This window comes from Asparagus officinalis, chromosome 7 (genome assembly GCF_001876935.1).
Source record: "Asparagus officinalis chromosome 7, Aspof.V1, whole genome shotgun sequence".
NCBI classification, from domain to species: domain Eukaryota; kingdom Viridiplantae; phylum Streptophyta; class Magnoliopsida; order Asparagales; family Asparagaceae; genus Asparagus; species Asparagus officinalis.
This window is the reverse complement of record NC_033800.1, coordinates 96,783,220-96,796,422: the sequence shown is the minus strand read 5'-3', so window position 1 is coordinate 96,796,422 and position 13,203 is coordinate 96,783,220.

The window sequence follows — 13,203 nt, the reverse complement described above, 5'->3', positions numbered from 1 at the left end:
CTCTTGGAGCCAGAATTAAACAATTAACAAGTTTGTAGTGGAAGTTAGAGGAACGTAGTACCTTCTTAAGAATTATTAATCTTTACTTAATTTGTTTATAATAACATGATCTTATTATTAACTAACTACAAGGCCTAGTACATTATTATTTTTATTGGGCGTTCAAGGCAAGCAGAGGATCTAGGTTGTTTGGGGAGAAAGTCGATTTGTTCATTGATGTGTTCATTACAACTTCAAACATTACAATGAAAACAAAAGTTAGTCTTTTTATAAGACCTTTACACAATAAAAACAAAAAAAAAGTACAACTCTCGTCAAATAGCGTAACGGATGTTTATTGCCCGCTGCTTGCGTGAGATCTTAACCTGTGACGGGGATGTTGATATCCGTGGACCACCAAACGACCAGATCAGATCCGGAGCTTCGTCGATTCGCGAAGGAATCACGAAACCGAAGTAATTATCTCGGCAACAGCGAGATAATCACTCTTCTCGAGATTACCGCAACGGGGCAATCTCAAGGCAAAGGACCGGGAAGTGTAGATTTGACGAGCTCCTCTTCTTTATGCTGACAAACTCTATCCGATCTCCTCCTCTCTTTTGAAATTAGTGCTCCTTCAGTCTTTAGTTCAGCGAGGCTTCGCCAACGCTCGAGAATTCTAGATCTAAAAAATAAAGGCCCTAGGCTGTATTTATAGGCTTCGGGAGCTCTGTTTTCAGATAAGAACGGTTGATTCATTCTTATCCTCAGTTATAACCACTTAACCATGTTCTTGGATGATATTTTATCAGTTAGAACAAATTCAGATGGTTAATAGTCGAAAAATAGCTTAAATCTACCAAAAACAGTATTTTTGGGCTGCGGACACCCGTGGGTGTCTCGACCAAGCATTGGCCGAAACACCATTTGGTGTCTCGGCCAAGCTTTGGCCGAGACACCACTTGGTGTCTTGGCCAAACTTTGGCCTGAACTTGGTCTCACATGTTCCGTCCGTTTCCGTCATATCTTCATCGTCCGAACTCGGTACTACGTGGTTCAAGATGCGTCGAAAAGCTAACAAGGAGATCTATGAGCTCCCATGGTTGAATCACATGTGAAGTGGACAGGACACAAGGGGTGCTTCATCTTTCGTAAGTGGCGCGGAGCTCCCGGTCTATTCGTGTTTCCGTTATTCCGAAGTTGTGTTGCTTCGCATGGTTCGTCGACTCACTTCATACGTTTGTCGTCATCAAATGAGCTTTTGTGACTCGGATAATAACATTCATCATATTCTCTCTGTCTCGAGCCACGTGCATGGACCTATAGGCAATTTTTGACACCTACAGATACCCCCTCCAAAGTGTTTCAGTCTCGTTTCTTTTATAGAGGAGCCTAAAATACTTTGGATGTGATCGGTCCAACCTTCAGTCGGTGTAAGAGGACCTGTAGTTAGCTTTGACTCTTGACTCCTTTGATTTTTAGTCTATTCAATATGAATAGCTAAAATTCTTCCGGCGCTACGTTAATCGTCTGGCCGTCGTCGAAGTCTCGAATCAAAAATTGGTGAATTTATTTTGGCTAGTGTCATCGAGTTGACTCAGAATTGACTATCTCTGAATAGTGTTGAGTTTAGGGTTTCGGATCGCCTGGCGTTGACTTTTTATCGTAACGTGTTGACAGGCGTTGACTTAGGGTTGCGCGTTGACCGGTGTTGACCTTAGGGTTTCGGATCGCCCGGCGTTGATTTTTTATCGCAATGTGTTGACTAGCGTTGACCTATAGTTACGCGTTGACCGGTATTAACCTTAGGGTTTCGGATTATCTGGCGTTGACTTTTCATCGCACCGTGTTGCCCTAGAGTTACGCGGCGTTGACCTTAGGGTTTCAGATCACCCGACGTTGACTTTTTATCACAACACGTTGACTAGCGTTGACCTGGGGTTACACATTGACCGGCGTTGCCTTTAGGGTTTCGGATCGCCCAGCGTTGACTTTTTATCTTAACACGTTGGCTGGCGTTGACCTAGGGTTACGCATTAACCGGCGTTGACCTAGGGTTACGCGTTGACCGACGTTGACCTTAGGGTTTCAGATCGCCCGGCGTTGACTGGCGTTGACCTAGGGGTTACGCGTTGACCTGTGTTTCCCTTAGGGTTTTGGATCGCCCGACGTTGATTTTTCATTGCAACGTGTTGACTAGCGTTGACCTAAGGTTACGCATTGACCGACTTTGACCTTAGGGTTTTGAATCGCCCGGTGTTGACTTTTCATCGCAGCGCGTTGACTGGCATTGACCTAGGGTTACGCGTTGATCGATATTGACCTTAGGGTTTCGGATCGCCCGACGTTAGCTTTTCATCGCAATGCATTGACTGGCGTTGACCTAGGGTTACGTGTTGACCGGCGTTGACCTTAGGGTTTTGGATCGCCTGGCGTTAGCTTTTCATCGCAACGCGTTGACTGGCGTTGACCTAGGGTTATACGTTGACCGGCGTTGACCTTAGGGTTTCGGATTGCCTGGCGTTGACTTTTTATCGCAACGCGTTGACGTAGGGTTACGCATTTACCGACGTTGACCTTAGGATTTCGGATCGACGGGTGTTGACTTTTCATCGCAACGCGTTGACTGTCGTTGACCTAGGGTTACGCGTTGACCGGCGTTGATCTTAGGGTTTCGGATCGCCCGGTGTTGACTTTTCATTGCAACGCGTTACCTGGTGTTGACTTAGGGTTATGTGTTGACCAGCGTTAACCTTAGGGTTTTGGATCGCCTAACGTTGACTTTTCGTCACAACGCGTTGGCTGGTGTTGACCTAGGGTTACGCGTTGACCGGCTTTGACCTTAGGGTTTCGGATCGCCCGGCGTTATTTGGTGTTGATTTTCATTAGAATAACCAATCACCGGCAAAATTGGGCAAAATCAGCTCATGAAAAAACACTGGGGGCCCGGCCTAAGCCCGAGACACCACTAGGTGTCTCGACCTTGGCCGAGGCACCCAGTGGTGTCTCGGTCGAGACACCCTATGTCTCTTTCCTTTTTTTTGTCCTTTTGTAGTACTTTCATTCCCCCTCTTTCCCAAAATTTCAAAAAGAATTCTTTCCCCCCTAAACTCCTTCTTCCTCCTATTATCCAAAACTTCTCCACCAAACCCATTTTTTCTTCTTCAAAAACTCTCAACCCAACCAAACTCTTGCTTTTAAAAACCCATTAATCCCTCAACAAAATTTTGGATTTTCTTCTCTTGTTTGGCCGAAAATCCTCTCTTCATAAAGCTAGGGTTCATTGCAATTTCAAGCTTAAGATTTGGACTTTTGAATTGGGTTTGGAAGCTTTTGATTTGGGTAAGCTATTTTCTTCATCCCCTCTATATTGCACACTTGATTTTGATCCAAAAATTCATGGTTTGGATATAAAGATTAAAACTTTACTCTTGTAGTGTGGGTATGTAATGCAAAGATTGAATCTTGATGATGGGTTTTGAAAGTGGCCAAAATTTTGGGGGGTTTTATGCAAAAACAAGGCCAAAATTTTGAGGGGCTTTTGTGTAAAATAGGGCTAAAATTTCAAGGGCTTTTGTGTAAAAGTGGACTGAAATTTTTAGGGCTTGGATTGTGTGCCTATTTGGCCAAAGCTTTGAGGAGTGTTTTATGTAAAAAGACCACCAATTGTTGAGGGGTTTATTTGCAAAAATGCCAAAATTTTGTTGGGGGTTTTTTTGCAAAAAAAATCTAAAATTTTAGGGCTGAAAGTTTAGGAGTTTGAGTTGTGTATCTATAGCATAAACTTTGAGGGGTGTTTGTACAAAGTTGGCCAAAGATTAAAGGGGCTTTTTTTGCAAAATGGCTGAACTTTAAAGGGGGTTTGGCCAAAATTTGTGATGTCGAGGATGATGGGTTTTCTCTCTTCGATCCTGGCCAAATTCGAACGTGTTCGTGACTAAAATTTAGCCTAGAACATGAGGGGTATTTTGGGTATTTTACCAAAAAAGCTGGTCATGAGGGTTTTAAATGTAAATTAAACTCATTATTTGCATGCATAGAGCCCGTAGGTTTAATTAGACTTCAACTATAAAACCCCATTTTATTTATAGGATTTTAGTCAAAGTTCATAATTTCCCTTTTAATTTTCGGGTTCATGTATTTATGATTGTACCTGATCCGTTGGTTTTCGTTGCAGGTTAACCATGTCTCCGCGCCGACCACGATTTCATAGGAGTCGCTCATCTTCTTAGCATAGTGAGAGGGAGCCTCCCGTAGCTTCTTCTTATGGGGTTGAGCTTTTACACTTTATGTATCCTCGTTTGACTCCTTTGCGGGTCATTCGGAAAGAACCGACGTCCTCCTTCGCAAGGATTGAGGTTTCAGGATGATTTCGAGTTCTATCATGCCCTCGTTTGGCCCTTCACGGGTTATTCGGGAAGAACCGATGTCCTCCTTCGCGGGGATTGAGGTTTCAGGATGATTTTGGGTTCTATCATGCCCTTGTTTAGCCCTTTCGCGGGTCATTCGGGAAGAACCGACGTCCTCCTTCACGGGGATTGAGGTTTCAAAAGACGTGTTTTGCTTGGCCAATTCACGTCTTTCGGCATGTTGGGGTGATTTCATGTTGTATTACACTACGTGGGTCGGGGTACATTACCACGTTGTTTACGTAATAATGACGCATATCGCCCCTCATGTGTAGGACACTCGAAATCGTCTCGCCAATCACCCAATGAACGACTCTATCTCGCTAGCTTGTGAGATGAATTCGACTCTTGTATAATTTATGAATAATTTTCTGATTCCATGTTTGTGTTGCCGCATTTGAGTTCCCCGCAGAAGGTTTTCCACCTCATGCTATGGTCGGACAGGCAGGCTATTGGTCGGACCCCTCAGTTCAACGAGAGTCATCCCGAAGAGGTGCGTCGATTGATACAAGACGGGGGCCGTCGTTCATTACACTAGCTGATTACCGATGCTGCCTTCGTTAGATTACATTTCTACCCATGCTTTAGAGAAGCCGGATTATTTATTCGGGGACCATGTTGAGGATCCGGCTAAGTTGACTCTTGATGACGAACATTGGTTGAATGATGATGATGGGAGCCTTTTATACATTCCTTCTATTCTACGTCAGCATTCTCTTGCTCATTTGGAGACGCAGGCTGTGCGGCGACAGATATCCTGGAATCCTATAGATGACCATGACCGAGTTCATTGTGGGTTTATTTCCCATCATAAGACCCCAGGTTCTGATGGGTATAATCATATTCGTGGCCTTCGACCGGGGATTCTAGGACTTAATATTGCGCCACCGGATGACATGTCAGTAGTCGCTCATACTGTGAGGAATTGTCTGGCTAGGCTTGGGAGGAGGTTACCCCCGAAGGAATTCAGATGTTTCGGTTGGTCGTCCTCGCCGCCTAAGAGGTGGTGGACTCGTATGACTGGTTACGTCTTGGGACGTTAGGAGAGTGAGCTAAAGCACAACGGGTTGTATGCACCTATACGAGCTACTATGTACGGACTCCTGGTCAGCAGCTGTCATTTCTTAGCATTGCTGGAGTTTTATAACCCTGATAGTAACACTTTTCTGACTTGCGGTGGAGAGTTGGGGTTAGCTCTCCATGAGATACACAAGGTTTCCGGTCTTCCAATGGGAGATTGTCCATATCAAGAGTATTTTCCCTCTAACTTGCAGTTGGGACAGCTAAAGAGGGATTCCTCTGATATGTATGACACGCTCTGGGACCTTACGTGTCATTATCATACATCCCTGGTCAGTATAAGTCCTCTATCGAAGAAGAAGAAGCAGGTCAGCTTAAAGCAGTTTGCTGATTATTTATTTTATTATGTGGAGAGCAGTTCGGGCGAGACTATTTGTGAGTTGGCCTCTTTGACACCTTCTACCATTAATGGCTTAATTGAGAAAGTCGGTGCTTGTTCATTTACCACTGCTAGTGTTGAGGGTTCCTTTCTAGCGGGGACTAAATTTCGGACGTTCCTTTGCCATGTACGGAAGCCTATTCGGCCTAAGACCCTCCTGGCGAGGTATCTCACCCTCTGGTTGAAGAAGTGCGTTGTTCCATATCAATTCTCTGATGCCTTGCCTATTGAGGTCCTCCTCCCCGCCGTTCAGTCAGCTCACGGGAAGGATCTTTCTCTGCTTCCGACGATGGTTGCCGGCATTCATTGTGGGCTTAGGTATTTGGTCGATGGTTTTACACATGTGGGTTCTGAACCGTCAATCGAGATTCTCTCCGTAAAGGTTGACCTTCTGTATACGTACTTGATGGCATGACTCGTCCTTTACCATCCTGATTTGATGTTAGCGCCTAGTACTACCGATGCCTCTGTCCCTTTTATGCAGTTGTTAGAGGGGAGCAAATGGTACGCGAAGAACTTCACTGATGTACAACGAGAGCTTCAAGTTCGTAGGAGCTAGGAGTTCTTCAGGTGTTTTCCTCGCTTCTCGGGTTGTTATGACAACGTATTGATTGATGAGGAGAAGCCGGGAGCCGGTCGGACCTTCCTTGATGTTAGTTGCTTCCGTTGGTTGGTGAACATTCGTGCTGGGTACCTCGTTCTTCGGGTGAATGGTCGTTGTCACATAGAGCCCTATCTCCCTTGTCGTTTCGCTCATCAGTTCGGTTATGACCAACTATATGTTGGGAACCCGAACCGAGACTTGAGGACCGAAGGAGGTCTTATTGACGGCGCCCGAGCATGGCTCTAGACTATGACGGGTTGTACCGGTGCCTATTTCGCTCTCCCTTCATCCAAACGCTAGATGTGAAGAGCCTCTCAGAGTTGGAGGCTGAGCACTTGGTTCAGACTACCATTAAAGCTGCTCGTAAGGCTGGGCTTTCAAAGAAGCGAGGGAAGAAACCTGTCAAACCTTCCTGTTCGAGCAAAATCCAGATGGAGGATGATGAGGAGCTCCTTCCTATTGATGATGAGGATAAGACTTCTGAAGAAGAATTTAGGGATATGGACACCGACGTTGGAGTTGATGAGGAAGAATCTGAGACAGGTCTGTCAGACTCTTTCTTTTCGGAATTAATGGATATGGCATTTCTTCGTTGGTCTCAATGTTCTAGATCTCGACCAGAGCCGGAACGAAAGGTTTTATTTACTTATCCTAATAAGATGACTCTTGTCACTCCAGGTAGGATGATTGATGAGCATGAACCTCTCATTTTCCATTACTCGAGATCATGATCCGGTACCGAGGCTCCTGCATAGGTTGAGATGCGTACTAAATCTACGCATGAGCGACCCACTGGTCCTATAGAGGTTTGTCACCCAAAATGGAAGAAGACCGTTCATAAGTCACACATTGGTCAGCACGCCCGTGAAGTCGAGTTACGAGGTACTGTAACTACTGGTGGAGAAGAAGGTAATGTTCCATTATTTTCATGACCTTAAAATGGTGCTCTTCTAGATTCCCTGAACCTAATCATGTCTCGTGTTTTAGGAAGCCATGGCGGAGGTAAACTTCCTTGCGACTCTGTATTCTCTGATCCTGGCCATTTAGATAGCCGGAGCTTTGTGCAGCAAATGTGCGATGCCATTCATGATGAGCCTACATATGTTGGAGCGAACTGGGATGCTAACCAGGATAATACCCTTGAGCCGAGTATTTTATGCCTATGTATATCTAACACCGGTAATACACCATTCTAGTGGCAGTTAAAGGAGTTAGGTAATTTCGAATTCGTTCCCCCTTTAATCACTTCCGCGCTTCATTCACGAATATCGTGGTGGATGAGCCTCCTGCCACTGTCATAAGTGAGTCCGCACTTCTCTATTATGAACTTTTAGCTTCTTTTTATATATCCAACACTTAAATTCTCGTGCAGATACTACGCTGGAGAGACAAATCGAGGATGAGACTTTTTATGGCATGGATCTCGATGGATTTAGTGATCACACGTACGTTTCAGCACCGAGTTTCTCGGGATTCGACACTAGGTTGCTCGTTGAGATGTTGGCAGAGCAAGCTACCAGAGAGGCTGCAGGACCATCCATTGAAGGTGGTTCTTCTGCAGGTATGCATTTAGTCTCCGACATTAAAATTTTCTTTATTTGTCGAAATCTCTATTTGACTGACAGGGAATTCTAATCGTAGGACTAGCCACTATAACTAATAAGGCTGCGATTTCTAGCATCCCTAGTTTACCTGATGGTGTTTTATCTGCAGGTACGTGTGTAATCCTTTGTATCATCATTCTCTTTATTTGTCAAAATTTACATTTGACTGACAAAGAGCTGTAATCATAGGACCAGCCGCTCAGACTGATACTACTACGATTCCTGGTATCTCTAGTCAGCCTGAGGGTGGTTTATCCGCAGGTACGCACATAATCCTCTGCATCATCATTATCTTCATTTGTCGAAATCTTTATTTAACTGACGAAGAGTTGTAATCGCAGGACTAGCCACTAGGACTGATACTACTACGATTCCTGGTGTTTCCAGTCTGCCTGAGGATTCTGTTTCTTCTCCACTAGAGGGAAATATGGCCATGAGTCAGTCGTTCGATTCCCATCTTCAGGCTGCTGTTCCCCTAAACCCTCTGGGCATAGTAGAATCTCCTAGAGGAGTCGATATACCATCGACAGTCATGCCTGCTATCATTCCCGAGCCTGCCGAGACTAGATTGGTGGAGCCCGCTACAGAACGTCAAACTGAAGGAACCTCTGTCGGCGCTGGTAAGTTTATAATTCGCTCTGAATTTCCCCATAATACTCTAGGGTTTCTTACCTCTTCATATGATTATTGTAGGGTTTTCACTGTCTCCATATGAGCTCATTATGGCTTTATTATCTGATACCGATCCGAGCACAGACATGTTCCAGATAGATCTTGAGAGTTTCCTTACCTTCTTGGGTAAGATGGTCAAGAGGATCGTTTATCATGGATTCCGTTTTGATCAGTATAGACGATCACTTAACCATCATATGGTGATGATTAGGGAGGAGGGGTACCCCGAGCTAGCTGATTCCCTTGTTGCGGATCTTGCCATACTGGAGTGCGAATCCTAAGAGTTAGGGGACTGGAAGATTAGAGGTGCTCCCTATTTTGTTGCTACTCAGTTGGAATCTGAGTTGAAGCAGTGGCCTTACTCCAGAGTATCCATTGGACATGATCTTCAGTCACAGAAGAGCTCTGTTACACAGATGAAGGCTACTCTCTTGAGGAAGGATAAGGCTAAGGCTGATTTACTTAGCTCTCTAGCTTCGACCGACGAGGAGATAGTTGAACTTAAGAAGGCCTTGAAGTATGCCAAAGAATCCCGCACTATTCTTGAGGACGATTTAGCTAATGCTGAAGACTCTCGAAGATAGACATTGGGGAAGCTGGAGCCTGCAGAAGAGAAGTTGGCTAAGTTGAGGAGCGCAGCCGCGAAGGTACTGGATACATCTGAAGATTCCATTCGAGTTGAGTTGCAGGCTAAACTCGAGCAGAGTTTTGCTGAAGATCTTTCTATGCTAGAACACCGGATTCTCAACCGCAGATTGTACTCAGAGTGATAGTTCCTTCATTTTGACTTTATTAATGAAATAAAATCTTTTATTTAGCTCACTCTTTATTATGATTATTATCTAATCTAGGATGAATAACCACAATATTTATAGGATTTTTGGCAAACCCTCAGCCATCAACGGATTTGACATGCCTTTACCGATTACCATTTGAGTCAGGCTAGCATGCGATTTGTTTAAGTCCGTTCTGCATGTAACGTTGTGCTAAAAGAGTTAACTCTTTTAGTGCTACGATATTGAATACGTAGACTTCGTCTTTCTCACGGTAATAGACTACCCGGCAACGCGTGTTAGGCGCTGACTTATCTTTAATTAAGGATCGAGATAAAATCCCCCATGTATGAAGTGTATGGATTTGAAGTCAGGAATTGTGTCTTTTCTTAGGGTAAAAGACAAACCTGATACTGGAGAGGAAGAATTTTATATTCTGTCTCCATGTCTTGTTTATGGTAAAGACGAATCTAAAATGGGAGAGAAAGAATTTTATATTCTATCTCCCAAAACTGAAGAGGAAGAATTTTATATTCTATCTCCAGATGCAAAGGAAACTCGAGGTGGGATCTTCACCCCCAGAATCCGGAAAGGTGAAACTAAGAGTGTGATCTCCACTCCGAGAATTGGAAAGAGGATTGGTTGCTAAATCTAAGAAAAGAATCCCTCATTTATTGAGGTGAAATTCCGTTTTTGGTCCTAACTTTTATAGGTTTGGCTGAAATCGAAAAGGTAGAAGTCTCTCGTTTATCGAAAGTGATAATCCGATCTTGGTCTTAACTATCTGCAGGTTTGACCAAGTGGGGTTGGAGCCAATCCTAACTTTTATAGGTTTGATTGCTCAAATTAAAAGTGGACCTCTCGTTCATGGAAGGAATAGAGAGGGGATTTTGGCTTTGGCCCTAACTTTTATAGGTTTAACCAAAAAAGAAGTGGGAGTGTAATACTGATAGCAGTGAAACCTACCGATTTGTACTAGTCACTCGATGGAAGATTTTGATGTTAAGTGATCAAGACTTAACATGTCACCGATTTGTACTAGTCACTCGATGGAAGATTTTGATGTTAAGTGATCAAGACTTAACATGTCAAGTTTGAAAGACATTGAAGATTGGTGGATAGAAGTCAAGACTTAACATGTCAAGTTTGAAAGACATTGAAGATTGGTGGATAGAAGTTTTGGTGGACCCACCGTCAATTAATTTGATCAGTAGGGGATTTTGTGGAGAAAGATTGATCTGTCAAAATGGTCGAATCTCGTCTCAGTAAAAGAATTCACGAGAGTCGGTGAATTCGATGTCAAGATATGTTCTAACTTTGAAAACATTCAGAGTCCAAGTGTGGATCTCTTATTTATCATTTTTTATAGTAACTGGGTTATCCCTAAGAATACTACACGTAGTATTCTTCCGGGAACTTCCCAATACATGAGTTATCTTGAATGTACTAAGGGTAGTACTTTTTCAAGAATTTCTCATTTATCGGCATCATAAGTCGGGCACCTTCCTTAGTAATAAGGCGACATGCGCTATTTGAGTAGACTATCTCTACCACAAATGGTCCTTCCCATTTGGGTTCAAACTTACCTTTCTTCTTGGAATTGAGGATTATTGGTCATCGGATAGCTAAGACCAAATCCCCTTCCCTAAAACTCCATTGTCGAACCTTTTTGTCAAAAGCTCGAGAAATTCTGGATTGATAGAATTCAATGTGCTGTTAGGCTTCTAAGCGCTTTTCATCAAACATCTTTAGTTCTTCGAGACATTTCTGATGTCGTTCTTTGGTCGTCATCTCCATCGTAAGAGCGATCTGAAGAGATGGAATTTGGACCTCCAATGGAAAAACTGCTTCCCACCCGTACACTAGAGAATACGGGGTTGCTCCAGTAGGTGTGCAAACTGTGGTGCAATAGGTCCATAGAGCTTCTCTGAGTTTATCGTCACAATCTCGTTTATTAGTCTTCACGAGTTTCGACAAAAGTTTTATGATAGTCTTGTTAAAGGCTTCAGCCAATCCATTCGCTATGGGATTGTAAGATGTCGACGAGACGTCTTGAATTTTGAACTTCTCGCAAAATTTGATAAAGGTATTACTGACAAATTGAGGACCATTGTCATGTATAATTTATCTTGGGACACTATACCGATAGATAATATGGTGTTTGATGAAATCCACGACGTTGCTCGTCTTAACTTCTCTGAGCGAAATCGCTTTAGCTCATTTGAAGAAGTAATCGGTAATCTCCAGGATGAATCAGTCGCCTTTAACCGACGGGGAAAAAATAGGACCCATGATGTCCATTCCCCAAGTTTTAAAAGGCCATGATGTAGCCGAAGGGTGTAGATGCTGTGGGGGTTGGTACATATAATTCGCGTGCACTTGACACGCATGACACTTTCGGGCATATGCGACTGCATCTTTGATCATTGTGGGCCAAAAATATCTCATCCTTCTGATGCGGTCATAAAGTTTGGGGCTAGGTTGGTGTGTGCCACAAACCCCTTCGTGCGTCTCCTTAAGGACTTCTTTCGTCTCTTTAGTCGATAGGCAACGTAGTAGTAAGCCATCGTACCCCCGATGATATAATGTTCGACTTTCTATGTTATAGTAGAATCTTAGTGCTCTCCATTGAATTGAGTCTCTTTCCTTCATGTATTCTGGTAAAATCCCGTATAGGATATAGTCTATAATAAGGAAATGCCAGTCTCGGGATTCGAACTCAACTTGGGTTGAATGCACTTCTTTAATATCCTCTTCTCCGTCGTCTACATCGTAGATTGGTACGAAGAGCTGGTGAGTTCTTACCATAACGAATTGTTTCATCTCGGGAGGCTGTGTCAGAGATACTACTAGCGCTGCTAACGCATCCACGTAGGCGTTCTGTAAGTGTGGAATGTATTCGATGAAGAATCCTTCAAACGATTCTGCCATCTCAACGGCCATCTTATGGTATGGTATCAAATCCTGATGTCTGACCTCATACTCTCCTTGAACTTATTTAACTACCAGTTGAGAATCACCGAAAGCTTTAAGGTATTCGACCCCTAGCTCTTTAGCAAAGCTGAGTCCAATAAGCAGTGAGTTATATTCGGCTATGTTATTTGAGCATGGCTCGGTCAGTGAGTAGGCTCGGGGCATCACATGTTTTCCTAGGGAAACTAAGACAACTTCGACTCCAGAGGAGATCTTAGAACATCCAGGAGCACTTGCTACATTAGATACTCTCGAAGCACCGTCGAAGTACAAACGCCACACCTGTTGATGGAGGTTACATTGGCTTTGTGGGTCTCATCTGGCAGATCGTCATATACCTCGGCGATATCTGTAGTTGGGTTAGCTGCCAAGAGATCACGGATAGCTTGTCCTTTGACTGACTTATGTTGTTTAAAGTATAGGTCATATTAAGACAGGAGCAGTGCCCATTTTGCTAACTGCCAATTCATAAAAGCTGGCTACATCATGAATACTCAGACTGGGTTAATGTTGGAAATGAGGTAAATAGTCTGTCCAACCAAGTAATGCTACATCTTTTGAATTGCGAACACCAAGGCGAGACATTCTCTCTCAATCATTGGATACTAAGATTCGGCGTCCACAAGGGTCCGACTCAAGTAATATAATGCCTGTTCATGACCATTATCGTCGTCTTGTGCAAGTAATGCACTTAACGAGTGGCTCGTCGCCTTGACATAAATCAAGAACG